Source organism: Gopherus evgoodei, chromosome 11 (assembly GCF_007399415.2).
Source record: "Gopherus evgoodei ecotype Sinaloan lineage chromosome 11, rGopEvg1_v1.p, whole genome shotgun sequence".
NCBI classification, from domain to species: Eukaryota; Metazoa; Chordata; order Testudines; family Testudinidae; genus Gopherus; species Gopherus evgoodei.
In genome coordinates this window covers 47,754,081-47,778,276 of record NC_044332.1, presented here as the reverse complement: position 1 = coordinate 47,778,276, position 24,196 = coordinate 47,754,081, and the positions used below count along the sequence as shown (strand labels likewise).

Sequence of the window (24,196 nt, the reverse complement as noted above, 5' to 3'; positions counted from 1 at the left end):
GAGCCAGATGAGGGCTAGTCTAGCCCTTTAATCTGCAGGGCCAGCAGCAAAGCAACCCCAACCCCCCCCTCCCTTAGCTGGGCAGAGCTGCGCCTTCGATAAAGCTCTGCAGCCTGGCCCGGACGCACAGTTCAGTCGCACAAATGCAGGGAGAGACAAGGCCAGAACCGGCCACCCTAAGGGTCTGCATGCTCCACCTCTAACCCAAGGTGGAAACCAGGCGCAAATCCACAACGGATCGAAACTCGTTAAATAGCTCAGAAGGGGGCGACTTCTCATGTGGCCAGGGGTCTGAAAACTAGCACCTGGACCTGGAATGTTGCAGTGGCTCAAACCAAAACCTTGGATCCAAACACCCCCAAACTTTAGGACTAGAAGCCACCATGCTGGTGAGCCTGTCTAAAAACTTACATGGTCAGAAATCTAGTTCAAAACTTTGCAGTTTGTGTACATCTCTTCAAATATGTGATTCCCTTTCCTACCCATACACAGGCTCAGACAGGGATTGCAAGTTTACTTTTCCCAAGGACCCCTGTTCCCTGTGTAGTCAATATGAGTTTTGCCAGTGATTGATTTTGCCTGTGTGAAATCTTCTGGATTGTCCCTCATGGCTTGAAAGAACAAACGTTATTAAGTCCAAAACCTAGCCTTATGGTCTGAGATAGCTAGCACAGTTTTAGGGACTTCATCCACCCTACCAATCCCTCCAAATAATGTTTGTTGAAGTTTGAGGGAAATCCCATTCTCCCCCACCCCCCCAAAATATGGGGCCTTAGGGAGTTTTGTAGTTACTGGAAAATTAGATTCCTAGCATTTATTGAGGGAAAGGGAGGCAAATGCCTTCCGAATTTTAGATGTTACTCAGAACTCTGAACGCTTTTTGTTGTGCCCCTATCATTGGTTACGACTGGTTTCCATCTATAAAATAAAATTAAACTTTGTTCAACTCTGTAGTTTCATAGAGGTGACTCTGTAAGAGGACCTTTCAATGAGGACAACTAGTTCCAAAGTTCCCTTTAGTATTTTTTATTCTCTTCGATAGTAAGCTGTCATAAACAGATAATAGGGATTAATACAACAGAAGTACTTCATATCGCTTTTGCCTGTAAAGCTTAACAAAATCAGTGAGCCTGGCTGTCACCTGACCAGAGGACCAATCAGGGGGGTAGGATACTTTCAAATCTTGAGGGAGGGAAGTTTTTGTGTGTGCTGTTAGTTTTTGGTTGTTGTTCACTCTGGGGGCTCAGAGGGACCAGATGTGCAACCAGGTTTCTCTCCAATATCTCCAATACAGGCTCTTATAAGTTCAGAATAATAAGTACTAGGTAGATAAAGCGAGATAGGCTTATGTTTGTTTTCTTTATTTGCAAATGTGTATTTGGCTGCAAAGAGTTCAAATTTGTATTTTGCTGAAAGGCTTTTAATTTGTACTTGTATACTTAAGCTGGGAGTGTATTCCCAGTATCTATAGCTGAAAGACCCTGTAACATATTCCATCTTAAATTTACAAAGATAATTTTTACTGTTTTTTCTTTCTTTAATTAAAAGCTTTTCTTGTTTAAGAACCTGATTGTTTTTTTATTCTGGTGAGACCCCAGGGGACTGGGTCTGGATCCACCAGGGAATTGGTGGGGAGAAAGGAGGGAAAGGGGAGAGAGAGGTTATTTTCTCTCTGTGTTAGGATTACTTTCTCTTTCAGGGAGAGTCTGGGAGGGGGAGAGATAAGGAGGGGGGAAGGTGAATTTTCCCCTCTGTTTTAAGATTCAAGGAGTTTGAATCACAGTGATCTTCCAGGGTAACCCAGGGAAGGGAAGTCTGGGAGAGGCAACGGTGAGGGAAAGGGTTTACTTTCCCTGTGTTAAGATCCAGAGGGTCTGGGTCTTAGGGGTCCCCGGGCAAGGTATTGGGGGGACCAGAGTGTACCAGGCACTGGAATTCCTGGTTGGTGGCAGCGCTACAAGTACTAAGCTGGTAATTGAGCTTAGAGGAATTCATGCTGGTACCCCATCTTTTGGATGCTAAGGTTCAGAGTAGGGAATTATACCATGACATAAGCACTCACTCCAAAAATGGATTGGGAACATGGACTGCTAGGAAGAAACAGAGATTTGCCACTTGGTTCACCACTGAAATGTTGAGCTGCATACCAAAACATCTATGCCAGCTCTATAGTGTTTGGTGCTGGTAGCAACTTGGAAAATGTCCACCTCTCTCAACCTTCAGTTACTTTTTGCAATAAGCAGTCACTAAACATTTTGGGCCATAGCATTTTGCTGCTCTAGACAAAAGCCTATTCTAGCATAGCCAACACTGAAAAAGCAGTGCCGCTTGACAGAACGGTTTTCTGTGTAACAGTAAACACCACTAAAACACCCCCCCACAGCACCTAAAAACTGAACTCATCCACAGTTACATTCCATGTTAAACTTGACCTTTGAATAATTGTTCAGAACTAGTCAAAAACCACTCCTGTTGTGTGCTATGTGCACATGCTATCTTACTTCCACATGCTTTGAATTAGTATTTCCAAGGGAAAAGAAGAACTGCACAATGCTGGCAGCACAGTCTTCTAGTAGTCAACAAAAGTGAGAAAGATCTTCACGAATCTTCTACTCTTACAAAATGACTTTGGGAGTAGGAGACACCTGGAATTGATATCTTCCTCCTTCCCCCAGATGACAAAAACATTTCAAAAGGGAACTCTAAAAGCAGGAACTCTGCACTTTCATCCCCACGTTGCATTCTTTAGAGAGCATGTGGATTTCCCTCTTGTGAATTCAGCATGCGGGACGTGTTTTTTTCATGGACACTACATACATGTTTTATACCACAAACATTAGAAAAACAAAGTAACATTAAACCATTCTGTGAAAATTTGAATAGAAAACATCACCCTCAAGGGGTATTTGTTTTATTTATGATTTTGTTTAAAGGAGATTTGCAATGGCATTTTCAGAGGAGAAAGTGTATTAGCCTTGATGTCCTGGCCAAAGTAGCATTCAGCCTACCAAAAGTCTCCCTGCATATCCAAATGGATACAGTAATCTTCCTCAATTCTTGCCCTAAATTATGAAGTAGCCTTGCCTTGTGTGCTGTTAAACAATAGCTATGTTCTACCCCAGAGCTGGCAGAGGCATTTTAGTGATGTAATGGTGGGTTAAGTGATTTCTGTGTCTGAGGCTGAGTGTGCATATGAGAGAGAGAGAGAGAAGACTAATAAGGCTCGACAGTATTTTCTGGGAGGACAGATGTTATATATGTTTAAGATTTTACTACGCGCTTTCCCCACATCTTTTCTAGGATAAAAGGATCATCACTTGCGGATAAGACCCTCAGTCTTACCCTGCTAACAGTAAAAATATTGAAACAGGCTCTTTGAAATGTATACAGAAGTGGAAATGTAAATCACATTTGTCAAAGAAATTAATATTAATTGTGTTATAACAGATGTGAACATATGTGCTAGTAGGCAGGCACCTTCCTGGTTAAAGTTATAAATATGCAATTCAGTTTGTTCCTGAGAGGAACTGGTAAGCATGGAGGTTCTAAAGGTACCTGGATTAATATTTTTACAGTTTCTTTAACTAGCAGGAGTTGTTCAGTCAAAAAAGGCAGCGGCTTGCAGAGCAGAGTAGTTAATTTTGTAGTTAAAATCTTCATGCATTGCATGTTTATTGTTCAGAGAGAGAGAGTTAAAAGATGTGTATTTGTAGATAAATTAAGGCTAAATCTGAGTTGAGCATACCACCAGGGGGTATCTGAACACCTAGGCAGCAACAGGAAGCCTTCAAAGGAGCTAGAGAATATCGGGAAAACTTGGAAGCTTCCAAGTAATTACCATCAATCTCAGCAAACAGCAGATTGGTGAAACTAAACTCTTATTCTGTAAACAGTTCCACATACATAAATCACAGCTTCATGATTCAAATCAAATTCATGGTTTCTTACTGTAGACAAAGCTAAATAAACTCTGTGGAAACTCTCCATCAAGGGTCATTCACCGCTGTGATGGAACAGGTAGTGTTTCTACCTCCCTACAGGGTTCTGTTTTAGTAGGGTAACTTTAGTTTCCACTCGGGGCTTCTAGGAACCTAGTCTGGATGTGCTGAATTCATGCATTCTGCCAGCTGCCCTTGCCATGTCCCCTTGTGAGCCAGTGCCACCTGTATGGGGGGGGGGCGGGAAGAGGGCTGCCTACACACACCCCTGCTGCAGGGAAGGTTATGAGCACTTACTACTCTCCCCTTCCAGTTAGGTCTTTCTACCATCATGGTCCTTTGTTACAGTATGTATCAATTTATGAAGCCCAGCCCAATGAGCAAAAGGATAAAATCTGTAATCAGTTCTGCAGTCAGTGCTGTTCCAAAGATGTTTCTCCTTTGTAATTTAATTGATTTTATTCCACATATAATGAACAGTGACATCTAAATCTAAAAGTGGGTGTGCCATACTGACACAAAGGAATGCTCAGAGTCCATTTACCGCACTGGGTAAAGATCTTCCAGTGTGTGACACAAAACAGGTCATTCAGGAGGATGCTGAGAAACAGAACAATGCATAAGAAACACTTTAAAATATGCTAGATGGGATATGAAATCAAACTGCATGTTAGGGTGCTGAGCATTTCCTGGGGGGGAAATGCTGTCAAGGGAGCTGACAGCATCACACAAAATCAGACTTTAACTTTAGCACTAAACTGTTAAGAGATGGAGCAAGAAAAGCATTTAAGATAATGGTCCATGGAATAAAGCAAACTAAATTACAAGGAAAGCTGCCTTAGAGACTGTTAAATAATCTCAGAATTAAATGCTTTTGTTTAAGCTTTATGTATTATAAGTTAAGTGTCCGGATGACCAAAAGTAAAAAATAAATCATATTTTGCTAAATGAGAAAGTGAGGGAGAGGTCAGCAGAACATGGAAGAAATTAAAGTCATGAACATGCAAAGCGTCTTCAATTCATAAACTACAATATGACATTTTTCTTGGGAAAAGGAAGGATGTACTGAAGAAATAATGATTTCTGGAAAAAAAAACGTACAAGTTACTAAGAGGCAGAAGAAAGATACACAAACAGAGAAAACTAAAAGAATGAGAAACAGTTGTTTAAGAATATATTCCTAACATTATAAAAATAGTCACAGGAATATATACACAAGTCAAATACTCAAAAGTAAGAATGCAACCTCCTGCCTACGTTCAAGAACAAAAAGTAAAGACAGATCAGACTCTTCAGGGAAACCATTTTCACCAGGGCTGACTCAAAACAGCTGCAGCAAGATATCCAGATTTAAGTTTTGGAATTTGTTTTTTACAAATCCTGTATCATGACTGATATCACCCCCATTCTTTGTTACCTTCACCTATCCAGAAATCCAATTCTAATCCCACCCTACCATTTCATCTCCTTTTTCAAAACAAGTTCTTCCTCTAGCGTAAATCTCTGATTCCCTCTCTCCTTTTTCCCATCTGTTCCACAGCTCTATTCTGTCTTTTCCCTGTAACTCTGTTTGAGTAAAATTCACTCTTTTATTAATGCTGCCAAATTTAGTGTATGCGAAATGCTCTGGCCACTGAGTTGGTTCTTCTTTTGAAATTTCCCCTTAAAATCTACCTTTCCATTTTAATTTATGACTGACTTCTGTGTTTTGTGAAATGTTGTATGAAGGACATATTATAAAAGCAAATCACACGATAATAGGTAATTTTTCTGATTTTCTTCATTGATTATTAGTGCAAAGAATGTGACTATAGTGAATGATACAATCTATTGTTAATACCATACTAGCACTTTGTAATATTATGGAATGTATTATTTATTTCTTGAAAGCCATGGTCAAGACATTACTTCATAGGAGCATTTCCACTGTCAAAACAAATGCCCCTTTGCTTATCATATACTGTACATTCTGGGAAGTTTAAGTCTGACAGATATTACTGTAATGCATTATAATACAACAGGAATCTAAGGAAGTTGCTTATATTTGACAAATTAGGTAACAACAACACAGGACAAAAACCAACCGTGGTTTGTGAAAATAACCAAAGTGACTCAAAAGAGCTGAACTCTGCCACTGGTATGATAATGATGCCAGACACTTGTTGGAACCTATAAAACAATACAGATTCTATAAACAGGTGCCAGAATTACTGTATAACAAAGTAATAAGGTGGAGTGAGAGGACAAAATATATAGGTAATATTAACCAGTAAAGCAGTGAAAACTGCAAGTTCATTACTTCATCAAGAATTGCATACACATTAAGTAAGACTTAAAATATCCAGCTGCTCTGATATAATTATTTGAGTCACTATTTCGTACATTTAGGAAGGGGGGAGGAGTAAGTGGAGACAGGGAAAAGTTACCTACTACTTAACATTTTTAATGAAATGATAAATGATCTCTTGGAAATATTTGACTGTATGCATAATTATGAGTATGTTGAAACTAAGGATGATAATAAAAGAGAGAGAAAATCTGGAAATACCCAAACATACTTTGTAAAGCATCAAAATGAAGGTGTTCCATAAAGCAAAGCTTGGTTATATATGCCGATGCTCCCGCAGAGGATGGACCATGTGAACCAATATTTTTCTTCTATTACAAACTGGCAAGGTTTTATTTATTTCTTAGAAACGTCAGAAATAAGGAAGAGACAGAAAGAAATGCAGAGAAACCTACAATCCAAATGTGTTTGAAGATAAAGTAAATAGTCAGAAATACTAAAGAAAGGGAATGTTGTTTAGTGGTTAGAGTACGGAACTGAGAGTCAGTAAAACTTAAGCATTTTATTCCCTTCTGGCATCACTGTTTTCATATCTGGGACTGTGGACTGACATCAGTGGGGTATTTCAGTGCTCAGAATGTCTGAAAATCCAACCCTAAATCTCTCTGTGGCTCAGTTTTCATATCTATAAAATTAGGAGAGTGCTTAACTGATTCACAGAGATATTGTGAAGATGTTTGTAAAGAACTCTGAACCCTTGAATGAAAGTTAAATACTATTAACTGAAACAAATTCTCTAATAAAACAATGAAGAAGACTGGCATAACTACATACATCCTATCATCATTGGTTGCCAAAATAGGTCATTATAAAAAAAGGAAATAGAGTCAGAAAAAGGAGTAACTAAAATATGGCATAGCATACAAAAGAATAGCAAGCATGTGACAAACTGGAACATGGGACATTATTGCCATTAATGGCAACACTAGGCCACCAGCCCCAAGCTGTATGCTTGCAGAGACCTTGAAGAAAATAAAGGGCAAAAGTTTCCTCTGTAACATCCACTCTGGATAACTATCCCCTGTTCTGAACTTGCAAAAGATCCACATGGCAGACTGGAGAGAAGAATTTCCCCCTCCACAGATGATAGTATTCACATTGATAGCTCAGATCAAAAGCAAAAATCAAGACTCTTTCCCAACTATGCCTTTGTCCCAACACTGACTCTTGCTAATTTTTAAAACCATGGTTTCAGAAAATGTTCTCTGGAATCAAGTACTGTTGTATTTGTTTGACATGCTGATTCAGCTCTTGGCCTCTAAGCTGCCAAGAAGGTATCTATGAGTGTCTGCTGCTGTGTGAAAAGGAGGAAGGCCATCAAACTCATTTCATAATCCACTGATCAATTAAAAACAAATTTTTGGCTACCACCATTCAGAGCTATCACTAGCAGTGAATTTCTTTACCATCCCCCCTATACCCATTCACTACCTTAACTTCCATGACAAGAACTAAATATCAGTCCAACCAATAGTTCCAGCACCAATTGCCACTTTCAAAGATTGCATTTTTCCACTTATTATTCGGAGGTGCATTTGGGGAGTAGACATAAGAAAACAAATTTCCATTTATGTGCAAAATTATTTACTGTGCTCCTCATTAGAGCCACCATTTCAATTCCTATCACTCTAAACTCCGAGGTGAATATTTATCTTCAATAATCATTAAATTCATCACATGACTAGGAGCACTTTATTTCAGGGACCAATTTAAGAAGCCTTAGTTTTTTACTAGCTTAGCTATTTACTAGCTGTTCTGTATTAAGTGTCTCAAGCTGGCAACAGTGCAAATCACTGTGGGAAAGTATTTCAGAAAAAAGTTTGGTGAAGTAATTGACTTGCATTCACAGTAAAGCTTTATATTTATTTTATTAAACAGATTCTGAAAGTTCTATTGATCAATTTCCACTGAAATCACTTAATGGTCTGTGCATGAAATCCCTACTGAAGTCAGCAGAATGTTTGGTCAAAAATTTAAAGTAGAACATGGGGTGAAATCCTGGCACTGCAGGAGCCAATGGGAATCTTGCCCTTGCCTCCAGAGGAGCCAGGATTTCATACAGGGCTCTTATTTTTCATCCTAGGATATGGGAGACAGTTAAGTTTTACAAATGCACATATAATTGGGCCCCAGAAAAGTCAGGAAGTTTCTAGTTATGGTTGCTACAATGACCTGACCTCATCCCCATTGTGAAGGTGTACTACAATAGGTTTAGGTGAACTAGTCTGGACAAAGGAAGAACAAGCCTGAACTTTTGCCCATTACCTGAACATTCTTTGACATTCTCCACTGCTTTAGTAACTCTTCTTTATCTTAGCCAGTTACATCTCCATTCTGGGGCTCCACACTGTAAGGATCCAATTCCAAGATCTCAAAGGGAGACTTCCATCAGAGCCAGTGACAGGATCTTCACGCTGTCCCACTGTCAGCAGTCCAAGTGATTTACAGTTATTTCTGAGCATAGTGCTTACTACCAAATGGAGGTCCATAGAGTTCAATGCAAACACTGTTCAGAGTTTATGGAACCTCTAGAACAGCAGTTCTCAAACTATGGATCAGGACACCAAAGTGGGTCATGACCCCATTTTAATGGGGTCACCAGATCTGGTGTTAAACTTGCTGGTGCCTGTGACTGAATGAAGGTCCAAAGCCCAAACCCAAGTCCAAGCCCTGCCACCCGGGGTCAAAGCCTGAGCCCCACCGCCTGGGGCTGAAGCCAAAGCCTGAGGCTTCACCCCTGGGTGGTGGGGTATGGGCTTTGGCTTCAGTGCTGGATGGCGAGACTCAGGTTATAGGTCCCCTGCCCCAGGCTGAAACTCACAGGCTTTGGCCTCCCACCTAGGATGGTGGGGCTCAGGCTTCATTCTCCCCTCCCATCCCTCCAGGATTGAGTAGTAATTTTTGTTGTCAGAAAGGGGTCGTGGTGCAATGACGTTTCAGAAACACTGCTCTAGAACATTAAGGATTTCAGCAGCTGGCAACAGGGTCACTCCAGGGTTTGTTACTAGGAAGAACTAGGGAATGGATCTGGCAGGTAGAATGGACTATTTTCTCCATGGTATTTAATTGTGCAACTACCCAGACATCTGCATTTGCACACACTGGTTTCTATGTTTCTTTATCAAGTTCATCTCTGGTGTAACTGGACACAACTCCAATAAAGCCAGTGGAGTAATACTAGCGTTAAAACTTGGTCCATTATGTTTATGAGATACCTTTTCTGGTGATGTGCCAACAAGAGGTGAAAGTCAATAAATACTACCTTCCATCCTATTAAAAGATAAAGTATTTTACCCCTCCAAATCGTAAATATAACTGAAAAGATATGGCTTGGGAGTCTGTAAAATCTGTTTACACAATCACACACTGCTTTGGACTATGTTATGTCTTTCAGGTCATTAATGTAATATAGTGTGCTACAGTCTGGTCCAAAACAACATCCAACTATGTTTGGTGACGTATGCTGTGAAAAACAGGTGAGTTTTGTACACCCCCAGATAGCTTGTGTGCTGTAATACTCATATAAACTATACTATATAAACTATACTTTATAAACTATGAGAGGTTACCAACTTTGAAAAGCAAACATACCTGCTTCTTATATTTTAATTGTAATCAGCTACTTTATAGCAGGCAGTCTCATTACTGTAAATTGCACTGGAGGCATTTTTGACTCACAGAGGAATTCATAAAAATCATGTCAGATCATGTCAACTACGAGGTTATATAAATCACATTTTTCTACAAAGTGAAAAATATATTTCACATCCAAGAAATTTCAGATTGGTTTATGAATAGAGCCCACTGTTTTAGAACCTTGTGATGAATCTTAGCAGGACTGTGGGCCCCAATAAACCAGACAATATGCAAAGGAAGTTAAAAACCTAAAAAAGGCTGGATCTTTGTATATTATTCCTCCTACTCACTGTACTTTCACCAAGGCTGTTATTCCATTCCATAGACAGACCAGTTCCTGAGAGGTCCTAATCCTGCAAGGCATTATGTTCACTGCATACACACAGAAAAATTAGATAAAAACCTAACTACCCTTGCTGGAAGGCTGCAAAGTAACACTACTTTATTTCTTTGAAATCAAATTGCTAACATACAAGAACCATAAAACAGAGAGAGACAAAGCAAGTTGCTCCCTAAAACACCGAGACACAATTCACCCCATCTTACTATAAGCTAGCTGTTTACAAACTGACTGCTGCTCCCAGACACTTCACTACAGAGCTCTTTAGTCTGCAAGCAAGACCAGGAAAACCCCTTATCACCACCCCCCACCCTTGAAGTGATAACTTGCGATTCCAGCACAGTCCTCAATATACCACACAAAGCAATTAAGCATGCACACAATTTAAGCATATGTTCATATAAATGGTCTTCTTGAAGATAGTATAGCCTTTGTCTACACTAGGAAAAAAAGGTGAATTCTTAACTCAAGTTAGCTAAATCTAAGTGACAAATCAATTTGTATTTTTCACATGTGATATTAGGTTCAAGGTAAACCCTAGGTTCCCCCATAGTCTAACTCAACCTGCTAGTATGTGTGAAAACTACAAACTGACTTGTGTTACCTCTTGTTACCTTGTGCTAGCTAACTCCAGGTAAGAACCCACCCTTTTTCCAAGTGAAGGTGCATCCTAAGACTTCTCATGTGAGCCCAATTTCTATGTACATGGTTTTGCAGGATTTGGACAGCAGGAATAAAAAAAAGGAGGCAAAATTAATTTCTGGTGTAATTCACACTTACTCATTATCTTCAAACACATATTAGACCACAGATGAATTTGGTCAAATGCTCTTAATTCATGTAAAGAAAACAGGAAGCTTGTGAGGCTATTACCTGAAATAGGGATAACTACTTAAAATGCAAACACAGCTAGATGTCTATGGGAAAATATTTTTGAAACAAAAAAAGGTAAAGTTTTGTCTGAAAGCTAAGGCCCTATCAGAAATCCCTTTGAGAAGATTCACTCAAAAGAAAAAACTCATTTTTGTAACAATTTTCAGATGAAATATTTTGACATTATACCAATGTAGCAGACAGCGAAGAGAGTATTCATCTCCCGAGAAACGATGCCTCTATTCCTCAGAACATATATGTCAATAATTTAGACTACTTTTGAAGACTTTAATAAAACAAATTGCACCATTTGTCAATTTACCAAAAGGTTAATGGAAACATGTATTACTCAAACATTTCAATTTAAGACAATTATATCACCTTACTATCAATATACTGTATTCTATCTTCCACAGTATAATAATTCTGTTGGCTTAATTGAAGAAAATTAGTTAATTAATGATTTTCCATTACATCAATCTGTTAAAATTCAAGCACTGAATCAATTGCACTACAATTGGTTTGTTAAAATATAAAACTGTTAAATAATCAACAACTCGTTAACTACCAGCTACTACCTGATTCTCAGTGCTGATTACATGAAATTAGCAGCTCACGTAATGATGGGAATTATTTTATGATACATTGCTCCAGATGTTATTTTGTGGTATACTACTAAATTGTTACTTTTTAAAATTTCTTTCAAGAGTTGTGAACCATAAAATAAAAGCACCAAATAAGCAAAAAAATAATGTCTTCATGCTGAGAAACTCCAGGTTTCAAGTGAAGTACAGGATTTAATGCTATTTACTGCACTATTAAGCTTATTTGGTAGTTGATCAAACTAATCAAAATGTAATTTGGAAGAGTTGGTAGAAACGTGGTGAACTTATACTCTCTTTTCACTGAACTCTCAGCTCTGACCACAGTGAAAATAGAAAGTAAATACCTACTTACAGTTTTAAGTACTGGAATATAAGATCTATAAATCATAGAATCATAATACTAGAAGGGATCACAGCGGTCATCTAGTCTAACCCCTTGCCAATATGCAGGATTTGTGGTGTGTAAACCATCCGAGACAGATAGCTATCCAGTGTCCTTTTGAAAATCTCAAAACTACATTAGCAAATGTCCATGCCTTTTGTCCTCAGATCTGAGACCTGGTCTACACCTAAAAATGAGATCAACCTACATCACTCAGGGCTGTGAAAAACTGTGCACCCTGCATGACTTAGTTAGGTCAACCTAACCTCCCCGCACTGTAAACACAGCTAGGGCAATGGAAGAATTCTTCCGTCAATTAACCACTGCCTCTTGGAGAGGTGGATTACCAACATCTATGGAAAAATCCCTTCTGTCAATCCGGGAAGCATCTACACTACAGCGCTACAGGGGCACAGTTTCAGCACTGCCACTGTAGCTGTCCTGTGGAAGACATACCTTCAGTTGGGATCTGAAAATGAAGCCATCTTTGTTTAAAAACAATACTGCAGTACTAAACAGAGTACCATGTACTACCATATGTTTGAAATCTGATTAATAAAGTTGTGTAACTGTTAATATAAGAGTGTAAAAATCGTGTGATTTACCAATCTGAATCTAATGTCTAAATATTAGTATCTTATACATATAAAAGGAGTGTGTGTGTGTGTGTGTGTTTAGCATATGTGTATAATGAGAAAACTTAACTTCAAAATGTCACTCTATACAAATCTTCCTTAAAGGCTAAACTCATAGTTACACTTACTTCCTATTCAGTCATTTCATTTCCTTAATTAAAACCATTGAACTTTAATGTGAAATACAATCATTACAAGACCAGAAAGGAATCTGAATAGTAACAGACTTAGGCACATGGACAGTATAATAATCATAAGTGATGTAAATAACAATGGCTGTTACCATCTGGTCTGATTGAATCAGAAGATAGCAAGAGTCAAAACTTATCTGCTGCATAGATAATAGCCTCTTTACGGCTCTGTGGTTGTATAGGCAAGTCACACGTGCAATATTTGTTGCACAGAAAGCCAGCATTCTCCAAGATGATTGGCTCTTCAGCATCTTTAGAGTGGGCTGGAGAGGAACTCACAATTAAATACTCTACAGACAATAAGATGACATAGTCTATGACGTGGTCCACACTACAGAGTTAAATCGATTTAAACAGCGTTAAATTGATTTAACGCTGTACCCGTCCACACTACAAGGCACTTAAAATCAATTTCTGTACTCCTGCTCAACGAGAGGAGTAACCCTAAAATCGATATTACTATATCAATTTAGGGTTAGTGTGGATGGAAATCGAAGTTATTGGTCCCATTCTTTTACTGAGCTACCCAGAGTGCACAGCACCGGAAATCGATGGTAGCCTGGGACCATGGACGCACACCACCGAAGTAATGTGCCCTAGTGTGGACGCGTAAAATCGATTTTATAAAACCTGTTTTATAAAATCGATTTTATTAATTTTGATTTTACTCTGTAGTGTGGACGTGGCATATGTCTACTTAGCACTTTTGTCAGTCAAACTTTAGTCAGTCAGGGGTGTGAATAAACAACCCCCCCCGAGCAACATACATTTTACTGACAGAAGCACCTGTGTGGACAGTGCTATGTCAGCGCAAGACACTCTCCCGCCGACATACCTACCACCTCTCGTGGAGATGGCTTTATTATACCAAAGGGAGAGCTCTCCCATCGACATGGACCAGATGCTACAGCAGTGCAGCTGAGCCACTGTAGTGCTTCCAGTGTAGAGTAGCCCTAAGAGATCATGACTGACAGCACAGGCCTTAGTTTAGGGAGGAGTTACTATATATCATCATAAAAAAGAGTGAGGAGGCCAGTTCATAGCCTGAATAATATCAGAACTCTGGCTTCCTGCTGCCTGCAATTCCTACAAAGGATTATCATATTTGGCCAGAAAGATGCCATTTCTCATTGGAATAATCAAAAGGTTTGAAAAATAGCTGCACAAATATTACATTTGACAAGTTTAGTATAACACATATTACATTCTTTAGCACTTCAAGTGAAAGACAATTTCTCACTAAAAGGCTTACAGGGATGGTAGGTACCTAGAACTCATTAATCTAACAGATCCTAAAGTAATCTCCATGCCTACCCTGGTTTGGGTTACACTTCAACTTTAATTATTAGCTAACTATACAATACTTGATTGTTAAGCTTGAAAATCTTGTTGCAAAAAACCAACCAAACAAAAAACCCATGTGATATCACAAATATTCAGAGAAATGGGTGCACTATGTCTTACTGTATCAGAAGGGTAGCAATGTTAGTCTGGATCTGTAAAAAGCGACAGTCCTGTGGCACCTTTAGTCTGTAAGGTGCTACAGGACTCTTTGTCGCTTTTTATGTCATACTGATTATTTTTTCAGCTACCGATATACCCTTAAGAATTTCTAAAACAAAGTGAAAACTGAGATTTTCAGATTAATATCCAGGAGGATAATGATTCATGCAAGCTCTAAGGTGAGAGATGATTTTTTTTCTTCATTTTGCCCCAAAGATAGTATTTCTTTCAATTACTTCTCCTAGCTCATTTTTTTTAACTGCATTGAATTAAAATTTTAAAAAAGATAAAATGGAAAAAAGCTCTCATGTTAGTTTTTAATAGGTGTGTAGTTTTATGTGTCTAATTTTGCGATTCTTTCTGCCAGTTAATGGGATTTTTTCCACTGATTTCAATGGGAGCAGTGTTAACTCCTTGATCCTACATTCTGATATGTGCAGGCAAACCTACGTGGAGATCCGTTAAAGTCAATTGGTCTCTGCATGCTGCACAAGATTGGGTATGAAGGATAGATCCTGCAAATGGATCTATGTGCGTGCACCCCTGGTGTCAAGGGGCTCTCCCCATGCGCCCGTGCACAAGGTCAGGCTTGTGCCCAAACAGATCAATTTGTAGGACCTAGTCCTTAGATTGTACATTTATCAAAGAAGGGAATTAGGGACAAACTGAGGTCTCCTCTATACCTGGTTTATATCCAAAGTGATTCCTTAGTCCAAATGTTCATGGGTGTAATTGAGAGCAGAATTTGCACTTCTTTCTTCACACACAAATTTAAAGAGCCATCTACATCAATGGCATAATAATATTGTTAATTGATATTGCCATAGCAGCAGACAGAAACATAAAAAAGAAACAAGAAGAGAAAATAGTGAAGTACAAAGAACTCTGCCACTGAGTGGAATGATTATGAAAAACTAGTACAAACACACTCCCAGTGATTAGTCGAGCACTTGCAGCAATCCCTAAGAATATGAATGAGCAGTTCAAGGACATTTTAGGAGTACAAGACATCACACGTGACGTCCAGAAAATAGTGCTCTTAGGCACAGTGAAAATGTTAAGGAAAATCAAAGGAGAACAAGTGCATCTGAGTACCTAATGCAGGAATTCTGCAGAGGGTTTTAATGAAACTCCTGACTACCCAAACCTATGGTGTCAGTTTGTGGTCAGGATTGATGGTGACTCATGGGGATAAACTATAGACAGTAGCTTTCCCCTTTTTATGCTTAAAGACCTTATCTGTTGTAAAGGCTATTTGTTTAAAAATACAAAAACAAAACAAAACATCCCCTTGATGTAATACTGAGGGATGATAATGTGGAGGACAGCATGAAATATCAGATTTGCATCTACTTTATGTAACTCATTTGTACTATGTATAAGCCCTGATCCTGCCATGTCATGTGAACTGTGACCACTGACTTCTTTTCTGAAATTAAAAAGAAATATAAATGAAATTCAACAACATCTGGGTATTAAAAGTGTTTTCATTTGAAAAGCTCTACAAGAGTAAATTAATTCCACTTATTGTTATAAAATATTGGATAACAAGCTTGTTACACAAATGGACTAATGCAGACAGATAGTTCATTTTTTGTGCATAATTAAGATGCTTTAATAAGGGTGGGGGTAAAGTCCCTTCTTGGCTGGATCTCCAAATTGAAAAGGTTTTGAAGGTAATGGAAGTAAGCATTGTGCTAGGACTCAGGCATGATTTCTTCCTGCAGGCATGTTTTTGTCATTGTGCTGCCACCCCTCCTTGTGACTTCTAAACAACCCAGGGTCACAGTGTCCTCTCTTTAATTAGTATCTCACTGCTGGAGGGAGGGGAGCACGTCAAGGAAAAAAGAATGAGAAGACACAGTAAACAAAGGTCCTCAGGGGAAACTTAATGATTTGGACAAACAATGCAAAAAATGCTCAGTACTTTGTTGGAGGTAAAGTTAAAAAAAATAGAAGATGGTTGGGGTTGGATATACTTTTAATATTAGCTATATCAATTTGGACAAAATAGAGGGAAGTCATGTTGAAATAGGAACACATTCTGTTCCCAGAAGGATTTATCTCCCATCAGATGAGTATATAATCTGTATTTTACATGAAGGCCAACTAAAATATCTGTTTTACCCATAAAGCTGTTGAAAGCTTGAGATACCCTCTGTGGGTGCTTCTTTCTTTCTTAAGTATAATTGAGTTAGGTGGGTGAACATAATTATTTTTATTTTCATTACAACTTCTAATGCTCAATACTTTATATGGAAAAGTATTTCTGCTGCAAGGCCTAAACAACAGACATATTATGGCTGAATAATTTACATCTGCATTTTCCATATTTGCCAACACTAGACATCTATGAATAGGGATATCTGAGGAGAAAATAAGGATATGACAGGATATAAAATAAGGTTATAAGAACTACACCAATTTACACCAGCAGAGAATTTGGTCCAAAGAGGCTTTTAGAGGGATAAATCAGAAAAATGGCAAATATCACTAAAATTAGGGGCTGTCCCTATTAAATGGGATGGGGGCTGGTGTATGAGTTAAATATTTAACTGTTACAAGGCCTGTTTTACATGCTTTAAGGAAAAATGGTTCTGAATTCACAAGATGACACAAGAAAGAAATTCTGCATACATCTTGATAGCTAAATGTACCCCAGGGTTCAACACTCAATTATTTTCAACGGTTGGGAATGTACATTCTTCTGCTTAAAATCAATGCATTCAGAGCATTCTCTGGTGCTCTTAACAATATTTCAAATACATTCCTCTCTGTCTTTTCCTGTTTGTTTGAGTTACTAAACTTTACATGCCATATCATGCCACTGTTCTTTAAGCAGAACTCCTCATTCAAAGAAATGCAGAGTATGTGTTTAAAGTTGGCGGCATGATATGAAGCTAAGTATTCTGTTACTCCACTTAAAATTTAAATATAGTTATACCATTGGTGCCAACCCTTGTGATTTTATCATCAGCCTCATCATATATGGTATTTTTCTTCAAGCCCCAACTTCTGGAGTCAGGTGATTACATCAGACTCTCACCATTAATTTAAACAAAACAAAACAAAAAGCTAAGTTGCTATGGAAAATAGCTTAAAATCAGGAACTCTAAAGGCTCAAACACCAGAAGGCAAATAAAAAGAATCCAAAATGATGCTAATACTCTTATACTAGAGTGAAAACTAAATGTATATTCATTCAATTCACCCTGCAGGTCTCCTCAGTTCCTCTTTTTGTCAAACGGAGAAAATAAGGTGTCTACAGTGGTGGCTGAGTAAAGGGTCTAGGCTATCTTAGCTGAGAGGTACCAAGTTCATCCTCTATGTCACCCAAATGCACCTATTTGGGCAACCCAGCCATGCAAATTAGGAACAAATCCATAATTTGGAAGAACTGGTTGAACAGGGACATTGTATGGCTTCACTTTCCCAATTCGTCTGTGATGTGGACTCTGTCACTTTTCTAATACTAAAGCAATATTATGACCTGGCACCCTCCACAGAGTGGCAGCATTTACAGCTAAGATATTTGCTTACATATCAATTTTGCCCTAGAACACTCCAGAACTACTGGGAACCTTAGAAATGCTTCATAAACTCCTCAGGGCCACGTCATCTAGTTATACTTTGTTAATGAAGAGGAACTCCATTAGTCCAGGGTTCTTTGTGAACGTGTCACAGCCCTTAACAGAACCCCAATGGCAGAGCATATTATGTAATGTTAGAAATGCTTCTGAGGGTCTCAGACTACACTTGCTACAACAAAAGATTTTATTCAAAATGTACTGGGCGCCACAGAAGTTGCACAAGATAAAGGCCTTGTCCTTTGATGTTTGTTGGCGCTGTAACAAAGGAAAAGAAACTCTGATGCATATACTATGAGACTGTCCAACAGTCAGGCAGCTGTGGAAAGAGGTAAACATGAGTTAAAATAGTGCTCGACTTCAGAAGCCAAATCTCAGTCAAAAATTATATACCAGGTTATTTCCCTGCTAAACTGCGTTAATCTTCACTACAAAGCCTTTGGTTCAATGATCACCAAGAGCATGATTTTACAAAAATGGAAGAGAAGGCTTATGCCCAAAACAGAGCTGTGGTATTTGGACCTGAGTTAGCAGCTAAACAAATAATAGCTTATCGCCAGAGGGAGCAATTATTATGAATTTGAAGAAACGTGGACCCTGTTTCTAGGCACAGTTGGATAAAAATGTTCAGATGGCTCAAATAATGCCAGACCTCCATTCCACCTACCCAGTTCTCTTTTTCCCACCCCTCCTGTCCCTATTCATGTACGTCTTCACTTTGCCTATTTTATTACAGTTACCTTCACCCAAGTTATCTATATAGTTTTGTACTGTCTGGTCTTGCAGCTTTAACAAGATGTAGAATTGCATAAGTGCATAATGCTATTGGAGATTCTGTGAAACATGCAGTATTTGGAAACATACACAAGTTGTAAGTCATTTACCTTTTTGTACTTTTTGTACTTTTTATTGTCTGTTCCTTTATGAATATAAAAAAAAATAATCACATACACAAAAGAACCCAAAATGTTTTATTTTCAAAATTTCATTATTTTTAAGTCAATCTCGTGATTTTTAGCAGTTTGACTCATGCTTGTAGATAATATTCAGGGGATAGATGATACTGTAATTCTTCAGTGCCTCCAGGACCCTCAAATAACTGTATCAGAAAATGTCTAATTAACTAATGAAAAATCCAGCAAACAACACTTAGCTCTGAACTGATGAGAAATAAAAAGTATATTTAAAACATATGAATGTTAGTTTCAAAAACATTGACATTGATTAAAGATTTGCATAGTGAACCACTTACAAGAAATTACCTCAGCAGGGTGCGTGTGTTCAGTTTCATAATCACAAAGCGCCCTGACTCCATGGTATTAAATTCCAAGCAAGCGTGCATATTAAGCTGAATTTAACTTTTTTCAGGAAATGACTTTACTCAAGATTGAATACAGCTGTTAGCACAGTCCACTGTTCCAAAAAATGTTTTTATGCAAACTGAAAAAAATGGTTCTAGAGGTGTTGATTCACTTTTCACTGGTCCCACAAGGATGATTCTGATCAAGTGGCAAACTTCATGGAAGCCGGCTGTATTTTTAGAAATCGTTATTGAAAAAATATTATTAAAATATGAAAAGATTCTAACTATAAGAAAAAGTTGTCTATGCAACAGTTGTGGTTATTTAAACAACTATTCCGTTTTTAAACAACAGAATGTTAACAGTCTTGTTATTTATATTATTTTCTAGTGCAGGAAAGACTACCATGTACCACCCTTTGCTTTGTTTCAGGCACCAATATTAAAATCTCATTGGTAGCTCTTTTGTTCACTCACTATTTCATTTTAGTTCTGATCTGGTTTAACATACACAGAAGTGCACCATGGCATATAGAGCGAGGCCTCTACAGAGGAAATGCTGCCAGCTAAAAACACAGGATGTAATCGAGACCACAAGAGAGACATACTCAGTTATAAATGTTGAACTATGCAGGAGGTATGGGAAAGAAATGACGACTAATTTTTCACCGGCTGTTTTAATCGTTTCAGTGAAATTCTTCCACCCTCTAATACTTCCAAAATAAGAAGCATAAAATATAAATGATTACATTTAAAGCTATATAACTTCTGTGTCTACCTTTCAAAATCAATGTAGTTATTTTTCTTTGGGATAATTTACAATTTGCTGTTTTTTTTTCATATCACATATATCTCAGACAACAACAAACTACATTCTTTATGTATTATAGTCTTTAAAGGGGCACTGACAGGTCAAATTAGCCCCAAATGTAGGTTTTTTTAAAATTAAGCCTTTAAAAAAATTAAAACAAATGGAATTTTTTTTTGTGACATAAACACAAACAAATCCCCCTTCAGTGTTTGCAGTTCAAACACTGTGTTAGTACAGGAGAACCAGAATGTGAAATGGACATCACTAGAAAACTGGCTACAAATAAAAGTTTTAACTGATTAGCCTCTTTGCTATCACAGTCTTCTCTATAATAAAAGGTCAAGAGTAAATGAGATGTCTAAAGTTCTTTCAGTGTTAATCATCTACAATGTTTATCATAACATAGGTTAGTACATTTGTTTTGTTTTTTATTAATATATATATAGGGCTATCCCATCCCCTGCAGGGATGGGGCAGAGAATGGGATCAAGGACCCAGATGCACTTTGTGGCACTGTACCAACCCAGGGGGATTTAGAGGATAAGTCAATACTGACACTGTTGGCATTAACTTACCCATTTTCCTTACTGCAATGTGAAAGCATTCCTTAGGAGGGGCTGTGTTTGGGTCCGTGGCTGGTGGGAGACTCTTTAGCAGTACAATTGTGCAGACACAGGACAAAAGGAGCAGAAAAGTGCCAGGAGTCAATGCAGGGCAGAGCATTCATGCAGATAGCCCTATGTCTTGGGGATCTGCTGTTTGGGGGGTTTCTGCAGGGAAAGGAACAAATCCAAACTTTCTCCCAGAAGAATTTATAGTAAATTCCACAGAGTTGAAACTGACTGCATTTCCTGTTCCCTCTGCAGGAGTAGCCCTTGCAGGGTACAATGAGGATCATGATTTTTAACCTGATGCCATTTTACAGTACACATTATGGAAATTTTATTTTATGAGGTTCTATTAAATTCATTCTACATCATAGCCTCTGCTTTCAGACAAGTTCAATTAGAATGAGCACATTGTACTTGCTGTATAACGTTTTTTGTTATTTTTTTTATTGAAAACAAAGAAAATATCAGCAACAGACTTTGAACAGGATTTTTAAAATCTAGAGTCAGCCATCTTATTTATCAGCTACAAAGTCTGAAGAAGGAAAAACACACACACACACACACACACACACACTTTTCAGTTGTTCAATTAGCCACTAGAGGGAGCTCAGAAATTCTTAGGCTAGTACGAATAAAATTATACTTAACTTGACTAAGGAAATGAAATTTTTAATTGGTCAAAGCCTTTGCACATTTGTGTTTATGTGCACTACATTCCCTCTTCAACATACATGCACTAACCCCGATCCTGCAAAGACTGATGAACATGCTTAACTTTACACCTTGTGAAGACTTCAATGGGATTCTTCACAAGGCGTAATGTTAAGCACATGACTAAGCGCTTGTCCGCACTTGAAATGCGACAGCGGCGCAGCTGCGCCACTATAGCACTTTAGCAAAGATGCTACCATGCTGACAAGAGAGCTTCTCCTGTCGGCATAGTTAATCCACCTCCACAAGAGGCGGTAGTTACGTCCACAGGAGAGCTTCTCAGAAATCATTCTGTGTACACTGGCGGTTAGGTCGGTAGAACTGCATCACTCAGGCGAGTGGATTTTTCAGTGTAAGCAAGTTTGAGGTATAGACCTTGCCTAAGTCTTTGCAGGATGCGGGTTATATTTAGTGTTAACAACAGCATACTAGGCATGTAACAACTTTACAGATATAATGGAAGGCAAGGTCCCGGCATCAAAGAAGTTTTTATGTATGTATGTATGTATGTGTGTATATATAAACACACACAGAGACATATACTCTCTCTCTCTCTCTCTCTCTCTCACACACACACACACACACACACACACACACACACACACACACACGTATGTACAAATTCCCCTTCAGTGTTTGCAGTTCAAACACTGTGTTAGTATAGGAGAACCAGGATGTGAAATGGGCATCACTAGAAAATTGACTATAAACAAAAGCCCTACATATTATAAACACTCAATAATTGCTTAAGTCACACAGTGGGGCTGCATTGGGGTATGTGGATGGAATAGGGATGAAATCCTGGCCTCACTGAAGACAACAGGCATTTTGCCATTGAGTTAAATGGGATCAGGATTTGCCTCTATAAGAACAGATGGGGCCTCTCTACCAACTAAACGGATCCAGTGTCCCTAACACCTTATATATTGGGTGAAGATTGGAAGGGCCATTATTCCAGCCCATGGATTGCAGTAGCAGTCATGGATGCACACAGACCTGTGACCTGCCTGCAGGTAGCGAGAATAAATTCCAGTCCCACGTGCCGAAGCACCCACTCAGTGCCTCACACAAAGCAGCCTTTGGGTAGGAAAGGTGAATTTCGCCTTTATCAAGTGAACTAAGACCAGAATTGTCTGCTTTTCTCATTAAAAAATCCTCCTCTGGTAATATACCTGTTATTAATTATTTCCTCCATGTGAGAAGAGGGTGAGCAAGTTTATACAAAAACTTGAGATTCGTTAAAGAATTGCTCATAACAGAATTTGGTCCTGTTCACACAGAGCTTGACCTTGAATGTGTTAAGTGCTCTGGCCCTGATCCTGCAAAGCACTTACGCACATGCTTACGTTTAAACCCAGGAGAAGTCCCACTGCAGTTAATGGAACTATCCCTTTGCTTAAAGCTAAGCACATGCCTAAATCTTTGCAGGACTGGGTACAGATTGTATGGTAGTTATACTTCCACCTCCCTCAACCCACATGCACAGGAATGAAACCTGAATAAATCATGAAGAATTATTTTCTCTAAAACATATTAGCCCAGTACAAATCAACTAAAATAATAGGACAACAGATCCATCATGGGAATTTATGAACACTTAAAATGTGTAAGTCATACAAATAACCAAAGTGTATTAAAACTATATTTTTTGCCTACCTAAAGGTCAATCTAGTCTTTATAAACTGTATTTTATTAAAGTTTTGAATAAAGCTACAGATTTATCAATTTGTTCATGCCACATAAGATCAAAAAATAATTATTTTGTGTCAGTTAATTCCCTGAGTTTGCATCAGTGCTTGACCTACAGAGGGCCAAATTCTGCTCTCTTGTACTGCACCTGGGTGCAAACCCACTGACCACTGTGCTACATGGAAGTGTTAATGTACTACATGACTGGCAAAACTGTATGTGATTACAAAGGCTTTTAGTAAGAATGAGTGATGTATTTGGAAAATCCTTTTACCGTTTTAACCTACATTTATGAACAGATGTTTGGAGTTTGCTAGTTCTCAGTTTCTAAAGGCCTACCGCCTTTATACCAACTTTGAACTCATTTATTTCACCTAAATATTTAGGGTAAAATTCACCCATGTTCAGAGGACCAGCACAAGTGGGACTTACAAGATCCATAGCCTTGTGATGGCCCTTAGCGAATTGTGCAGTCAGTAGTAGGTGTGCTCTAGTGCACAGAGTACTACATTGGAACATGCAAGACCAGGGTTCTAGTCTTGGCTCTACCACTAGCCTGCTGAGTGACTGGGGCAAGTCACCTGAGTGCTCTGTGCCTCAGTTTCCCCATCTAAAATAGAGAGAAGGATGTTGACCCTTCTTTGTAAGATGCTTTGGGATCTACTAACAAAAAGCACTATATAAAAGAGCTACATGTTGTTATTATGGGATGGGAAGCTATGGTTATTCTTCACAGCTTTTTTCTGTTCAAACTACTTAACTCTTTTTGAACTGTTGGGAAAAGTTATCATGCATCACTCTACAGACAACTTTTAATTATATTCTGTATGTTTAAAACACAAAATCTACTTATCAAAGATTTGTTTTAATTTTAATAAACACCACTAATAGTCCTTAAAATAAGCTGCATTCTTCTTGCACAATACAAGAGTGTGATGCATGTTACACGATGCAATGTGCAGGATATCATGTGAGTTGTTCAGACATCTTGATGTTTATTCTCAACTCCTTTTAGATAGTGGATTGATGTACAGAAT

At 38.4% G+C, this 24,196-nt stretch overlaps 1 protein-coding gene across 2 annotated transcripts in view; it reads right to left on the bottom strand.

The window, feature by feature from the left end:
* Positions 1-24,196, bottom strand: part of RBMS1 (RNA binding motif single stranded interacting protein 1) — a 204,140-nt gene that overhangs the window by 136,343 nt on the left and 43,601 nt on the right. The window lies entirely within an intron of this gene.